Source organism: Silene latifolia, unplaced genomic scaffold (assembly GCF_048544455.1).
Source record: "Silene latifolia isolate original U9 population unplaced genomic scaffold, ASM4854445v1 scaffold_453, whole genome shotgun sequence".
NCBI classification, from domain to species: Eukaryota; Viridiplantae; Streptophyta; class Magnoliopsida; order Caryophyllales; family Caryophyllaceae; genus Silene; species Silene latifolia.
Window position 1 is genome coordinate 49185 of NW_027413371.1, and position 17422 is coordinate 66606.

The 17422-nt window shown below is 38.4% G+C and overlaps 1 non-coding gene across 1 annotated transcript; it reads right to left on the minus strand.

Annotated features, from left to right (window-relative positions):
* Nucleotides 1–7201: 7201 nt before the first annotated feature.
* On the minus strand, nt 7202–7308 carry LOC141639577 (small nucleolar RNA R71). Its single transcript, XR_012542580.1, has one exon. It is a non-coding gene; the product is annotated as a small nucleolar RNA R71 (small nucleolar RNA).
* Between the last annotated feature and the right edge of the window lie 10114 nt (nt 7309–17422).

Genomic DNA, 17422 nt, shown 5'->3' on the forward strand with positions numbered 1-17422 from the left:
GGAAAAGTTCGAGGGTACCACGTGAATTTTCCGAAAACAAAATATTATAAAAACGATGAAGTTATAAATAGTTTATGAAAAAGATAACGTATCGAATTCATAATCAACTACTATAACTCAGGTACACGTTTAATTCTCATGGAAATAACGTGCCCTCCATGCTTATCATATTTCAATGGCTCAGTAGTAGAATCTGCTACAACTTCCTATTTAGAACTATTCCAGCTGACCGCAGCACCATTAAGAGTAACAACGAATCTAGACTGAGATTTCTAATCATCTCGATCCGTTTGGAAGCTACCATCTGCGAAACCGATTGCGCATAGCTTATCTCCTCCATAAGTCAATACCCTATCCTTACTCCTCCATAGGTACTTGAGGATATTTTTAACAGCTATCCAATGTGTTTCACCTGGATTCTTTTGGTACCGACTCGTCATACTCAATGCATATGCCACGTCTGGACGTGTGCATATCATGGCATACATGATTGATCCTATTGCAGATTCATAAGGAACACGACTCATGCGCTCAATCCCTTCAGGCGTCGTGGGTGACTGAGACTTGCTCAACTGCATCCCAGACGTCATTGGAAGGTTCCCCTTCTTGGAGTTGGTCATGCTGAACCTCTCAAGAATCTTATCCAAATAAGACTCCTGACTAAGTGATAACGTTCGTCGTGATCTATATCGGTAGATACGGATTCCCAAAATGCGTTGTGCCTCACCCAGATCTTTCATCTGGAAATGGTTCTTCAACCATCCTTTAACCGAAGATAGGAGAGGAATGTCATTCCCAATCAAGAGTATGTCATCGACATACAATATCAATAATACAATCTTACTCCCACTCGACTTGGTATATAAGCATGGTTCCTCGACCGATCGAGTAAAACCATACTCTTTTATCGCCTGGTCGAAACGATGATTCCAACTCCGAGAAGCTTGCTTAAGTCCATAAATGGAACGCTTAAGCTTGCATACTTTCTTAGGATGTTCGGGATTTATGAAACCTTCGGGTTGCACCATGTACAACTCTTCCTCCAAATAACCGTTTAGGAAGGGGGTTTTTACATCCATTTGCCAAATTTCATAGTCATGAAAGGCGGCAATCGCTAAGATTGTTCGAATGGAACGTAGCATGACTACAGGTGCAAAAATCTCATCATAATGCAATCTGTGCACTTGAGTGAAACCTTTTGCCACTAGTCGTGCCTTATAGGTATCTGGTTGCGCGTCTACAGAACGCTTTATTTTGTAAAGCCATTTGCACTGTAGAGGTTTTACCATATTAGGTAAATCAACTAGATTCCATACGTTATTCTCATACATGGAGTCCATCTCGGATTGCATGGCTTCGAGCCATAGCTTTGAGTCGGAACAGGTCATGGCACCTTTATAGGTAGCGGGTTTATTACTCTCCAGGAGTAAAACGTCATTCTCCTCGACCATACCAATGTATATGTCCGGAGGATTAGAGACTCTACCCGACCTCCTAGGTTCCTCAGGAATATTAACCGTATCATCAGTTGGAGGAACAACTTCCTCTATCTGTTCCTCGGTTGTTGGTTCTGGAACCTCCGACAGCTCGAAGGTTCTATTACTTGTCTTGTTCTCGAGAAATTCTTTATCTCAGAACGTCGCACTAGCCGCAACAAAAACTCGATGTTCGGTAGGCAAATAGAAGTAATGACCAAATGTTCCTTTTATATAACCTATAAAGTATGTCTTGACCGATCGCGGGCCGAGCTTATCCTCGTGTCTCCACTTGACATAAGCCTCGCAGCCCCAAACCCGAATAAAGGACAAGTTAGGGACCGTTCCCCTCCACATTTCATATGGAGTCTTGTCGTGACTTTAGTCGGACTTCGGTTAAGTATAAGAGCAGCTGACAAAAGAGCATAACCCCATAATGAATCAGGCACTACCGTGTGACTCATCATGGATCGAACCATATCCAGTAAGGTTCTATTTCTCCGTTCGGACACACCATTTAATTGAGGTGTTCCAGGTGGAGTTAACTGTAGTACGATTCCACAGTCTTTAAGGTGTTGATCAAACTCATTTGAAAGATATTCGCCACCCGATCTGAACGGAGTGCTTTAACCTTTCTACCCAATTGGTTCTGAACCCTATTCTGGTATTCCTTGAATTTCTCAAAGGACTCACTTTTATGCTTCATTAAGTAGACATATCCGTATCTACTCAAATCGTCCGTGAAAGTGATAAAATATCTATAGCCATCTCTAGCGGTAATTGACATAGGTCCACAAACATCAGTATGTATGAGTCCTAATAGGTCACTAGCGCTCATTCCAACACCTTTGAAGGAAATTTGAGTCATATTGCCAATGAGACATGATTCACACGTGCCATATGTAGAAAATTTGAATGCGGGAATAGTCCCATTATTGACGAGTTTCTTTACGCGTTTCTCATTTATGTGTCCCATTCGACAATGCCATAGATAGGTTTGATCTTTGTCACCAACCTTTAATTTCTTATTATTCATGTGTAATTCTTCTATGGTTTGATCTAAGATGTAAATTCCATTCATGGAAACTGCTTTGCCATAAATCATTTCATAAAAAAAAAATACAGCTATTATCCTTTATTGAAAATGCAAAACCATCTTTAGCAAGTACGGAAACTAAAATAATATTCTTAGATAAACTGGGTACAGAGTAACAGTTATAAAAATAACTCAAAACCACTAGGGAGTTGGATTACGTATGTTCCCTTCGAGACTGCAACAACTCGTGCTCCATTCCCGACTCGCAGGTCCACATCACCCTTTTCGAGAGGCATGATGTTCTTTAGGTCCTACAAATAATTACACAGATGAGAACCACAACCAGTATCAAGTACTCAAGTTCCGAAACTTGCATGGTTTATCTCAATCATATGAATATAAGATGACATACCAACAGGAATGACGCGGCCTGCTTTTATGTCCTCACGGTACATGGGACAGTTCCTCCTCCAATGTCCAGTCTTGTGACAATGGTGGCACTCAATGTCACCGCCCTTGCTCTTTGTCTTGCCCTGTGAGCCACTAGTCTCACCAGGCCCACTCTTACCGTTTCATGGCTTCTTGAACTTTGGCTTACCTACAGCTAGGTCGCCATGAGCCTTGCCCTTAACTTTACTTTTATTGGAAATCATGAGAACATCCTGCTTCATGCTCCCACTCAATTTCATATCCTTCTCGGTCTGTACAAGAAGGGAGTGTAGCTCATGAGGACTCTTTTTCAAGTCATTCATGTAGTAGTTCGCCCTGAAAAGGGCAAAAGCATCATGAAGAGAAAGAAGCATTCGGTCAATGACAATGCTCTCACTGATTTTGCAATTAAGTGCCTCCAATTTCTCGACATTCTCAATCATGTTAAGAATGTGTGGGCTAACCGGTTGGCCTTTTGGAGTTTCGCATCAAATAAGCGACATGTATGCTCATAAATAACGATTCTCGGTGCCTTTGAGAATTCGTTAGTGAGCGTGGTGAAAATCTTGTTTGCACCTTGGGCAATGAAGCGTCTCTGCAAATTGGTTTCCATTGCAAAGATGAGTACGTTCTTTATCGCACCCGCTTCCATAACGAAATCACTATAAGCGAGTGACTCATTGACTCCTGCATTGGGGCCTGGGTTTTACGGTATTGGCTCGATTAAGTACCGAGCTTACCGTCGCAATGGCAAAGCATTCCGTAGTGCTGCCTCCCAGTCCGCAAAGTTGGACCCGTCATTTTTCAGACGTGTGAACTGATTCATGTTGTCCATAAAAACTTTCAGCCAGGACGCGCGATCAAGTGTGGCACATGGCATTGGGATTTCGTTATTTCTAGCCATTTGTTGTAATAGTAAAATTAACGTGTTCTACACTGCGAAAAAAAAATTGAATAATAAGCCTATGCATCGATTTGATTTTTAAGTCTAATGCAATACTGTTATAACGCGTCGTGCATTTATACAATTGACCTTCCTCAAGAATTATATAAATGATCCCAAGACTCAATTTCTGTAAATTGATAAGCCCACCTCTTCGCTAATTCTACCTTTAGAATTCTTGGTCGATAAATTTCTGTAAATTCTATCTTTAGTCCATTATAATCACGAGAAACTCTTCGGACTATAATGTTGAGATAAACTAAGTCAACACAAACTACTTACCCAACGTAGAAGGGGTCATATTATGCCTACCGACGAAGAAGGGGTTCATAGTTGTTTGCCCTTATAAAGAATAATCTCAATTTCCGTTTTAGAGGAAGATCCCATCAACTTTATTTTAATTCATTTTAAGTGAACTAATATTTAGCATGCGTGAATGAATAAACTAAGGTGATGGCTTAATAAGTATGTGACATCTGTATGTCCATGAAAACTAACATACAATCTATATGAGTCAATTTTCATGCATTTTAGTAGTAGGTGGTTTGGTTTAGGCGGAATATGATGCATTAACTAGCATGTGAATGAAAAACAATAAGAATAGTAAAATGTAAAAACAATAATAGAGTCCTAGTGTGGCTTATCCTATCAAAATGAACATAAATACAAGTTTGGAATTCATCCTTGGACCCGAGAAGCTTGTCTTGATGTTCCATCTTGATCCATGTAGCGGGAGTGAGCTCCAACCTCCGTCTTTAGTCTTCTTTGAAATTACAATAAATAAAATTACATAATAAACCTATTTATTACATTCTAATTTCAAAAACCCAAAACTAAAGAAATAAAAAAAAAAAAAAAAAAAAAAAAAGGAGATTCGAGATCTCATAATTACATAAAAATTATGTTTCCTTCATTACGAAAACATAATTTGACTAAGGCCACACTAAGTATTACAAATTACAACCGATTGCAAAAATACGTAAATTAAACCATTCAAACGATTCATTCAACTAAATAAAATGCATCAACTAAAAAAAATTAAACATGCAAGACATAATTCTTTAATTATGTAGATTAATTTTATCCAAACCACCCATTTAAATTATCAAATTAAGTGACAATTCCTCAATTAATCACATTAATTTCAATCTTAATTCATATTAAACTTGTAATATGAATTTAATCGATCAAAATTTTAAATCGCTTTAAAATGATTAGGTATCCATGAATTATGAACCGCTTCACAATAATTAATTGGCCACAACAAACCCAAAAAAAATTTTCTTTAAAATTTATCTCGGTAAAAACCGAAACAACCCAAAGAAAACTTTTCTCGATTTTACAGCTAAAATCGAAAAAAAAAACAATTTTTTTTTAAAATCATCAAACACGTGAACGAGAATGAAACCAAAAAAATTTTCTTTTCTCGGATGCTTTTCAAATCGGCATAAACAAAACAGTAGTAAAAAACTTTAATCGGTTTTTCGGAGAAACCGAAAGGAAAAAATTTTTTTTTTTTAAATCTGTTCATTCGTGAACGAACGGAAACGAAAAAAAAATCCACGGCTAAAAAAAAATCCAGCCGATTACCTTTTTTTTTCGCAAACCCTAATTATTGTTTACAAACAATTTTATGAGAATCATCAAAATTAAAATTCGTGGCCTTGACTCTGATACCACTTATGGGATTTATCTGTATGCATCCCTTTAAATATAAGGACTATAACGAATTAATCATGGTGAAAGCATGTCATAAAATAAATTGCATAAACAAAAAGGGTAAAGAGATGACGAAATAACCTTCGGTCCTAGCTAATTCGGCCTATGAACAATATCGCAATGATATTCTCCTATCAGTTGCACCCAAGATGCTCCGAGAAAAGCCCTTTGATTTTGCTAGAATCGATTCCTAAATTTTCTGAAAAATTTTAGGTTATTTTTGTGTTTTTTCTGATGAGAGGAGGCAAGAAGCAGTGAAAAATTAGGTTAGGATTATTAGGGTAGAACAATGAGCTCCCTCTTCCTCTTATTCTAACCGAAAAAGAGGAGTGAATGGGGAGATATTTTTACCTTCCTAATTTTCGGCCCAATGCTAACCGAAATAAGAGAGATCCATTTCTCTATTTTCGGTTTTTCCAAAAATGTATAAAATGTGTTAAATTGTCATCTAGTGAGGATCGAACCCATGACCTCTTGGTTTGAGTACCCTCACTATTACCACTATGACACATTCATCTTGTTGATATTAAATATAACCGATTACATTTAATTACGAATTAACAGATTAATTCGTCCAAGCTAACATTACATACATTTAATTAAATATAACTTATTATATTCAATTTACGAATTGACAGTTAATTCGTCTCAACTAATATTATTTAATCTTCATTAAATAATTGTCACATCAACACATTGACTAAATGTTTAGTCATATAAGGCATCAATGTGTTTATATTTCTATAACCACATCTCTCAAACACATCCTACAGGTGTGACCTTTAGGGACCAGTTGATCACCGCCATCTGTATGATAATAACGTCAAACTTTCTAGCAAGCCAACCGTTATTAGGTAATCGTTAATCAACTGATTAAAATACGAAGTATACCCTTGTAAACCTTTAAGAGATTTATTAATGTTATCACACTAATTTGTGGAGGACACAAGCTCCAACAGTGTCTTTCTTTGCCTTGGGGAAGTAAAACTCCTCAAGGTTTGTTCTAATTATTTTCGAGTTGTTTGATATTTTGCATGTCTAGAAGATCACAAGGTAACTTGTTACCCTTTGATCACGAAATTGAAATGACTTTGACAAACAATAGAAGACTTGCTAGAGGTACTTTGAGAGGTATTGGTGAGGTTGTAGTTATTCAACCAAACACTATTGAGTTCGTCAACCCTTTTGCAAGAGAAGGTGAGGAGAACCCAACACAAAATCAACCACAATGCCAAAATTTTCATCACATTCCGTACCAACCGAGGATAACCTACCCAATGGTACTCCCACACCACAACACTTAACCGGAAATTTCATTGCCAAATCCGCATTTATCCAATTAGTCGAAAGAAGCCAATTTGGGGGGATGCCTAGTGAAGACCTCACTCTCACATGGAGACTTTTTGTGACTATTGTGATGCGATTTCTCAAACCGGTGTAACTCAAGACCAAATTCGATGGGTCTTATTTCCTTTTTCTCTAATTGGCACCGCAAAACAATGGTTGAATGGCCTTGATAAGGCTACTCTCGGAATTGACTCTTGGAAGAAATTAGCTCTAGCTTTCTACAAAAAGTTCTACCCACCGGAAAAGACTAACATGCTAAGAGCTCAAATTACGGGCTTTAAGCAAAGAGATGAAGAATCTTTATATAAAGCTTGGGAGCGATTCAAGGGAATTTGTCGCTCATGTCCTCATCATGGACTTAGCGAGTGGTTCTTGGTACAACAATTTTGGAATGGTCTTTATGAAGACTCAAGAAACATTCTCAACATGGGATCAAATGGTATGTTCACCGAAGTTGACGATAATCAAACTTGGAACAAGATTGAGGAAATGGCGGTCCATAATTCACAATATAGTAGACCTCGCAAGACTACTAGAGGAGGAAAGTATGAAGTGGACTATATTACTCAATTGGGTGCTCAACTTAGTGCTCATATTGATACCATCAATTTGAAGTTTGAAAAAGTTATGGCTAGACTTGAAGAAGCCTCAAAATCACCAAAGCATCATATTAATGCCATGACGGCATCTTCATCAATCCCAAGCGGGATATGTGAGAATTGTGGAACTTTGGGACATGACCAAAGTGAATGTAGGGGAACAAATGAACAAGTGAATGCTTTTCAAGCATACAAGAGTGGTACCCCTTATTCAAATTATTACAATGAAAACACCAAATTCCACCCAAATCTCTCATACAAAAGCCAAAATGTTCAAAACCTTCAACCAACATACACCCCACCTCCCATGAGAAACCAAAATCAAAGACCCTTTTACAACCAAAACCAAGGTTACCAAAACCAAACTCCATACAATCAACAAAATGACCAAGATTTTGATGTTCAAAAAGCGGTCCTTCAAATGCAAAAGAATCAACAAGAGTTTTTCACTCAAATGCAAAAGGATAGTCAAGCAAAGGAAATCACCATCAACAACATTCTAGCCCACACCAAAATGTTGGAAACCCAATTGACTCAACTATCATCTTCAAGTTCTCAAAGGCAAAAGGGGCAATTACCACCTCAAAGTAATCCCCCAAGACATGAAACGGTTAGTGCCATTCACTTAAGGAGTGGTACAAGGTATGAAGCACCAAAGAAGCAAGTTGAGGATGAAGTTGTGGAAGCTAGTGACAAAGAAGAAGTTGTGCAAAACTCCAAGGATGGAGAACCATCAAAAGAAGAAGTTTCAAAGAAAAGTGAAGACAAGGCCAAGGAGAAGGAACCCATTGTGATTAGCCTTCCTTTTCCAAGTCGTCAAGCTAAGCCCAAATTTGATGACCAACTTGGAAAATTTATGGAAATTGTGAAGAATTTGGAAGTCTCGATTCCTTTCACGGAACTAATCAATCACGTGCCGGCCTATACAAAGTACATGAAGGACATCCTTACGAAAAATAAATCGATCCGGAAGCTTGAGACTATCGCCTTCACTAAGGTGAGTAGTGCAATCCTTCAAGGGAGTTCACCTTCGAAATTTAAAGATCCGGGAAGCTTCTCAATACCGTGTACCATTGGCGACACAACGATCAACAAAACCCTATATGATCTAGGGGCTAGCGTGAGTGTTATGCCGTATTCGGTGAGTAAAAGGTTAGGGATGGGAGAGCTTAAATGTACCAACATCACACTCCAAATGGCCGATAGATCGACGAAGACACCATTAGGGATATGGGAAGATGTTCCCGTAAGAGTTGAGAAATTTTTCATCCCGGTGGACTTTGTCATTGTTTACATGGAAGAAGACTCCAATATTCCAATCATTCTAGGTAGACCTTTCTTGCACACCGCGGGTGCGGTGATAGATGTGAAGCATGGAGAGCTCACTCTATAGGTGGGAGATGAGAGCATAACTTTCAATCTTGACAAGACCATGAGAGCTCCCCGTTTGAATGAACCATGTTTTATGGTTGATCATTATAGCCGGAAGGATGATAGGAAGAAGTCGGAATTCCAATGGAAAAAGAAAGTTGATGATGCTCCATCAAAAGAGCGAGTGAATAGCAACAAAGAGAGCTTGAAAAGCTCACCCATGACAAGTGAAGAGGATGGCCTCATTGGCCAAATCAATAAAGGAGGAGAGTTGTCTCTATCAACTCAAGAGATTTTTAATGATCAAGTAGACAAAGTTTGCGGTCTTTGGGACGATGAGTTTGAAGGGATTTTCAATCCCTATATTGGTAATGCCATCGATCAAGACCAACATGAAGGACAATAAGTGCAAAGATCTATTGAGGATCTTTATCATGATAATGAACAAGCTTTTGACTACTTCTTCAAGGTGTTGAGTAACATCAACAACACCTTGAACATGCCCCCATGACATCTCACTAAGGATGAGAGTTTGGTGGAGTCCTCTCCAAACCACCATTTGTAAATATTTCTAACTCCCTAACTTGCATTTTAATTCTTACATTGCATTTTTGTCATTTTTGGATTTTTGTGCCTTGATCAAGATATTCATCATTTTTTAGAGAAGTGAGGGAGGGACTAATGATTTTATTGATGTGTAGTGCTTTAACTTAGTGTGGGGATAGCAATTGGCTAGGCTATTCCTGCCTTTGTAGTGCCCCTACAATAAAGAACACGAGATTTGAATAATGAAAATGACACGGGATATGCAAGTGCACGGATGGACCTGAATCCGAGTAGACCAGGAGGAATCCGAGCGGCATAAGGGTAATCCGCTCGTCTTATAGGAATCCGAGCGTCTGTGGAGGAATCCGTCCGTCTAAATGAGCTGCAAAATGAAAAATTTTGGTCTGTAAGAGAATCCGAGCGTCCCAGCTGAGAAGACGCTTGAAACTGGTCGCTCGTCTTTGTAGAAAGACGCTCGTCTTTCTGCCAGTGCAGATTAAGAAAAGTTCCTGTAAGAGAATCCGCTCGTCTTTGAGGAAAGCCGCTCGTCTTAAACTGCAGAATCCGCTCGTCTTTAGGCGAGTTTTCCTGAAGCCAATTTGAGCAGAATCCGAGCGTCCCGACAGGAATCCGCTCGTCTTCCCCTGTTGTTTTGAATTTTTCGTGTGTTTTAATACACCTTCCCACATTCATTTCATTCATTCAAACACTACCCATAAACCCCAAAACCTCAAAACCCTCATCCTCTCCATCACCAAAAACAAGATTTCCTCAACCAAATTCAACAAAATCAAATTCAAACTTCCTCAAAACAACAATTAATCACTCCTTTTGCAACAATAATTAATTCAAGCACCAAAATCTTCAACTTTTGAGTCGATTTTTGAAAAACAAAGTAAAATCCTTTCATCTTAAATCGATTTGGGTATAATTAGAAATTGAAGATTCTCAATCTTTTCTTGGTGTAATCAACAATGGCAAGAACAAAAGGAGCAACAAAGGCACTCAAAGCAAAGACACTTTCGAAAAGGCAACAAAGCCTTCAAGCAAAGAAAGCTTCAATGGCTATGGTGGTCTCTAATGCAAACTTGGAAGTTCAACAACAACAAGATCCTCCCTTAGAAGCAACAACAACAACAAATCCGGAAATCGCTCAATTATCCAACTATCCGGAGGTAATTTTCATTTCCAACTCCAATAGGGATACATTTGCCAAGTATGCTAGGAAAGCCATTTTGCCCACCAAATTCATTTGTGAAGATGCCTTGAACAAATTGGGTGTCCTTGAACAAACAAAAGCCTTCTTTGAAGCCATGGGTTTGGGTAAATTGTTCACCACAAGAGAATTGACATACCACTCCCTTACCTTGGAATTCTTAAATTCATTGAAAGTGACTAAGGTAGAGACTAGAGAATACATCGAGTTTCGCCTTGCGAATGTGAATAGGCGCATCACCTTTGATGTTTTGGGTATGATATTAGGCCTTAGTGATACACCATATTATCACAAGATGCCCGAAAAGTATGACCCCGCTCCTCTTTGGGAGGCAATTTCCGGGAAGAAATTTGTGAGCTTTCATGCTTGTCGCGCTCTATTAGTCCACCATCCGGGCATTAGAGTGTGGCACAAGGTCATCGGGAATACTATAATAGCAAGAAAAGGCACTAATCACTTCACCAAGCTCGATTGTGCTCTACTTGAGTCAGCCTTAAATGTAGGAAGGGAATTCACTAAGCCTTACAATGCTCTAAGGCTTTTGATGGAAAAATGACTTAATGTTGATTGTGGTAAGGAAGGCACCGCTCATATTGTAAATGGAGGTCTAGTTACTCTCTTGGCCAAGCACTTTGACGCAAATTTCAACAAGGATAACACCTATGTGGCGATCAAAGGGGGTCATCTCATTGACATGGATGCCATGATTAACAAGTATAAGTGGGTCAAGCATAACTCTCTTGACACCAACTATGGGTGGCTAACCAATGATGCTAGATCCTTCACTTTGCCTTCCAAGATTTGTCGGTTGAGTGCCCATCTAACAAACTACCTTCTTCCACTCTCCAAGGACGCCGAGTACATCATCCGTCAACAAAGGGGCGAGATTGAAGAGTCCTCCTCCTCCATTGTCACACCACCCTACCCATTCAAATATCAAGAGTTCAAACCCAAAGATGTTGAAGTGGGAAATGATTACATCACCCTACTCATGAGAGAAATGCATAAACAAGCTTATAATGATCGAGTAGATGCATACTTGGCCCAATATCCACCCCTCCTTCATTTAGCTAGGCAAGGACTATTTGATCCATCAAGTCCTTTGCCTAGTTGGGCGGATAGGGATGTTTTCTTTCCAAGCACATCTAGGGGTGAAAGACCGGGTGAAGATGAGAATGTCGATGATGAGGTTGTTGATGATGAGGGTGTTGATGAAGAGGTAGATAAAGAAGAAGAGGCTAATGAAGATGATGAGGAAAGTGAGCAAGATCAAGGAAGTGAAGATGAGAGTGGAGATGATTCCACTTCCATGGAGGAAAATGATGACAATGATGATATGATGGAGGACTAGCAAACTTTGGAGGCTCCTACCCTCTTGAGGTTTGTCTACTTCTTTCTTTATTTTCTTTATTTTATCTTGATCATAGTTTGGAGAGTCCTAGCAACACGAGGACTAACACCTTGGCCCCATTGAGGTGTTCTTTTTTTGTTCCCACATGGAAAATCCAAAATGACAATATATAGTTTCATGCATTGCATTTCGTGTGAATGAACTACCCCAAAATTTAAGACATTAGAAATAATGTCTATCTCGGTTTGGGGAAGTACATGCATACGCAACGGGAGGTAATCTAAATTACGCTCTCCGTCATAAACAAAAACTCATGCATCATGTAGTGTAGCTTAGTATAGCTTGCATTTAGTCTAGAAATCATGCATTATACTTGCATAATTTCCTATCATATTGGCCATTGAGGACAATGCCCATATTAGTGTGGGGATGGGAAATTCTAACTTAACTTTTATTCAAAAATCCAAAAAAATCAAAAAAAATTCGAAAAAATCAAAAGATTGAAAAATTGAAAATCCAAAAACGAGTTAATTTCCTTTGTAATATAGTCTTGTATATATTGTTTGTATATATTATGTTTGTCTATCCTTGTTCATATTGATCGACTACGCCACATCCGAGACATGAGGATATTGAAGACCGCATGGTATGATCTTTCCAATCTCCTTTTTCCTCTTTATGTTAATGACTATGTGACTTTATTTTGATTGATGCGGTATAAACAATGTGAATCTAGGATTTGCATTTAGATTATTTGGCATATTAGTTGGTAGAATCATATGCATTAAGATGTATATATGTTAGTTGCATCATGGCATGTAGTTTGCATGTTAGAAAATTTTGCGAAACCGTCTACTTGGGAAGCTTGACAAGTGTATATAGGCCCTAGTAGATGCTTTTTCTTCTTAAGACTTTTCTTGTTAGAATACTTGTAAAACACCCTAAGATGTGTCATGCTAGTATCCTTTGACCCATGGATTAAGGCCTAGTCAAGAGTACCTTGTGGTGTGATAACTCCTTGGCTACCGTTTATTCCAAGGTGACCCTTAAAACCATGCAACCATCATTCATCCATGTTCTACCATACATTTTGTCATCAAAAGGAATGGGCACAAAAAGAAATTGATTTGAGTTCAAGAAGTTAAATGAAAAGTGAAAGAAAATTTGCAAATTGCATCAAAAGAAAAGAGGAGTAACAAAAATGAAAACTCCTATGCTTCAAATATAAGGCACCCTCACTACATATGGGGTGACTTTGAAAATGTTCAAAAAAAATGTAAAAAGTTGAAATTTGTCAAGTATTGAATTGCCAAAAATCAAAAGAATTGACAAAAGAAAGTGTTCTCAAATGTTATATGTCACAAGAAATTGGGGGGAAAAACAAAAACAACAAAGCAAACTCCCAAATGAAACTCAAATTCTATCAATCCCTTTATCCACCGTATCCATTTTTGTGCATGGTAGAGAGAGACGACCCTTCTTCTTGTCTAGGCAAGAGGGGGAATTCCGCGATCCTCCAGTGTTTCTAACACCATAGGGAGTCTATTCTTGACAAAAGCATTTAACAATTGAGGACAAAGGTACCCTAGCTTGACACAACTTGGAGGTGATTTATGGGATCCTTCTAGGCTTAGTAGTTTGAAGAAATTGCATCTATGAAGGAGTGTGTACCCTTGAATTGCTTCCCTTGTAGATAATTTCCGCCACTTAGATGAGGAAAGTGGCTATTCTTTTGTAGATGCATCCATTACTTGATTTTATGTGCTTTAATGCTTGGATGTGTCGCCATTTTGGCAAGACCCACCTTGCCGTGCAAGAAGGCATCCTACCTCATGGTTGTCTTGTTGTGAGTTGAAGGGGCGGAGTGAGACCCGCTAATTGTCTCATATCGGCTATGCTATTAGGTTAGTTTAAATAACGGTCCTAGTTTTTGTCACCTCTTTACTCGGGACGATCAAAGGTTCGGTTTGGGGATATTTGATGTGACCATTATCTAAGCATATTTAGTCCCCGAATTAGCCTTGTTCCCATGCTTTTTAGTGCATATTTAGGTCATTTATTGCCTTTAGTTCTTTGTTTTGCATATTCTTTGAGGTTTTGATCCCTTGGCAGGAAAGGAGTGCAAACCTTGCATTTTCATGGCAAAATAGAGCTAAATTGATTGAATTCAATGACCAAGCATCAAAGAGAAGACAAGACTAGAAGGCCTTTGTACATATTATAGTAGATGGGCAATGATGAGAAAAGATCCTTGCATCTCCAACGAAATCCCCAAGGATTTTATGAAGAAAAAGGAAGAAAAGAAGAAAGGAGGAAGCTGACTCAGAATCCAAGCGGATTGCCCTCTGGACGCCCGTCCAAGACCAGGAATCCGAGCGTCTTCTTCAGAGGGACGCTAGTCCAAAAGACCCACAATCCGCACTCCACCCAACGAATCCGCTCGTCCAAAAGCCAGACAATCCGCTCGTCCCATGCCCTGGACGCTCGGATTGTGTTACAGCTATTCCGTTTTCTTCTTGTTCTATGAAGGATGCGCATACCTCGTAAAGACTAGCAAAAAGGAGACTCGCATATTTTTCTTAGAGGAGCGATTCCTCAAGGACTTAATCGTCATTTAAGCCCTTAGTAAACCCTAATTTGTGTACCTAATCCCCACTATAAATACCCCATTAGTCTAATTAGATAATCATGTTCTTCTTATCAATCTTTAGTGTAGTTTATATCATTCTAATCTCTCTTTAATCTTGTAATCAACTTTTAATCAAGTCTTAATACAAATCTCATTTCCTTAATCTCTCTTTTGTTCATCTTTCATTTTGGGTAATTGAAGATTATTTGGGTTATTATTGGGAGATTGACAACCTTCCAATCAATCATCAAGTACTTCTATTATTCTTTGATTTATTATTGGAATCATTAGTAGGTATAATTCTCTTAATCCCTTTTTAATTATTGTTAATCATCTTTATTTATTCATCATGTTTTACTTTGTTGGTATGATTGACAACCTTGCTAGCATGTTCAACATGATAATGAGTGAGTAGTTTCCTTAACTAGGGTTAATGGGTAATTAGGGGAAACCAACATGGGGGATGATTCATGCTTAATTTAATATGTTTTCATAGTTTATTTGCTTGCTTGTTGTGATCTCAACTTATGCACATGTTATGTTTGATGAAATGCGAGCCTATGAATCCTTGCATTTTTTACCCATCACTTATCTTTTCAATGAGACTTGTAAGACATAAACCAACTCGAGTCTTATTAGACCATGCATATAGTTGAGTAGGGAAGATTAAGTCGACTTGTAGGTGTTGTACAATCTAATCGATTCGGCTCCGGGACCCAAACTTTCATAGGATTGTAAGATATAAACCTACTCGATCCATCACAACAATAATCGCTTGCTTATAATTTGAGAATATGTTTGTATGATCAATTCCCATGAATCCCCTATGACCCCATGATACCCTAGTGCCTTTTATCAATTGTTTACATCCCTTTTTAATCATCTTGCTTGTTTACTTTCATTGCTATTTAGTTTAGTGATCTTCTATTCCAACCCCAAATTGTGACACCCCTAGACACCGCTACTTGCAATTGAAAATCTCACTTCAATACCCGTCCCTTGAGATCCGACCTTTACTTGCCTCTTTACTAATAGTAGAGTTGTTTGTGGAGTTATAAATATTGTTTTGGTCTAGGTGCTCCTAACAACAAGTACCGAAAACTAAACCTCCCAAGTGAGTACGACGAGTAGTCAAACTGAAAAATCTAATCAAATACTGACAACGGTTGAATTGAAAAACCGTTATTTCATAATAGAAAATAATAACGGTTACAAAAAAACCCGTAGCTATAACATAACAACGGGTACCACAAACCGTTGCCGGTGTTAATTTCGTAACGGTTTTCAAAATGTCGTTTTCTTAAACTGGTAACGGTTTTCTAACAACCTTTGATAAGAGTGATTCTATAACGAGTTTTTGGAAACCGTTAAAACGTTTTTGACAACGGTTTATTAAGCAGATAATAACAACGGTTTTCGAGGGAAACCGTTATTCTTATTAGCGCGGTTTAGGTTTCCGCCAATACTTGGAAAACGGTAATCTAAGTGTCGTTATTAAATGCATTAAACCGTTGTGATACGCTCCTTATTGATTGCCAGATTTGGTGTAGTGATTTCACGCGTTTTTGCAAACAGTTTGGACTGAACTGTCCCCGAGACTGTTCAAAACATATATTTCGAGTTTTGCTCAAAATCCACGTCTTTACATTAGCTAGACTTGAGGACTATAACCTTAGATAATCTTCAAACTTCTCCCAAGATCAATTATAGTCCTTGTAAACCTGTGTATATCTTATTTAGCTCACAAGCATTAGTAAAAGAGAAAGAAACGATTAAGGAATTGTCATCATCAACATATATATTTCAACAAGGATTTTTGAAACAAATTTTCAATGGAATCATCAGCTCTGCAAAGTCTACACCCACTATCCATTAAGATATGCCTCTTACTAGCTTCAAAACCCAGAGGGTGCCTATCAATTAGTATTTTCCATAGGAGAATTTTCCATTTTTGCGGACAAGGGAGATGCCAAAGTTTTTCTTGTTTTATACTTTATGGTGGCCGAGTTGCTAAGCAGCGACTTGTGTGCAATTCCATAGCCAAACCTCACCTTGTAGTCTCCATCTCTTGTATGAAGGCAAAAGCAGAGATCCATATGTTGGTTATTAGGTACCAGAATTGCTTGGATTCTCCTGGGCATCATCTTCGTCAAAGAGTTGTTCAATCTTACCCCTATATTCCATTGGTAGATGGAAAGAAGATCTCCAATTTCAAGGTCCAGAAGGCTCGGATTGTTAAGAATATTATAACAATTAGAAAGTTTAGGAATCTTACCATCAACCCATTTTGTCGTCCAAATATTTAGAGAAGAAGAAAGTTCTGGTTTCCAACCAAGATGGAGTTTTAATAGGTCCCATCCAAAAATAAGACCTTTACCACCCCAAGAAGCATTAGACACTCCAGCTTAAGAGTTGTCGTGTGTAAAATTCTCATTCAGGCCAAATTTTTTTCCCACCACAAGACTTAAAAGAGAATGAGGTTGCGAAATCATTTTCCAAACCTGTTTGGCAAGCAAAACTTGATTAAAACATCTTGTGTTACTGATTCCAAGACCCCCAGGCACTTAGGTGGACAGAAATAATCTGCTACACCAATGGATAGAATAGCCCATCTTAGAGCCTCCCCACCCGAATTGTGTAATCAAAGTAGCAATCTTTGAGGCCACACTTATCGGAATTTTGAAGACCGATAGAAAGAAGATGAAAGGTTGAAGAGAACCGAATTGATAAGACAGAGACGACCCACTGATGATGGAAGAAG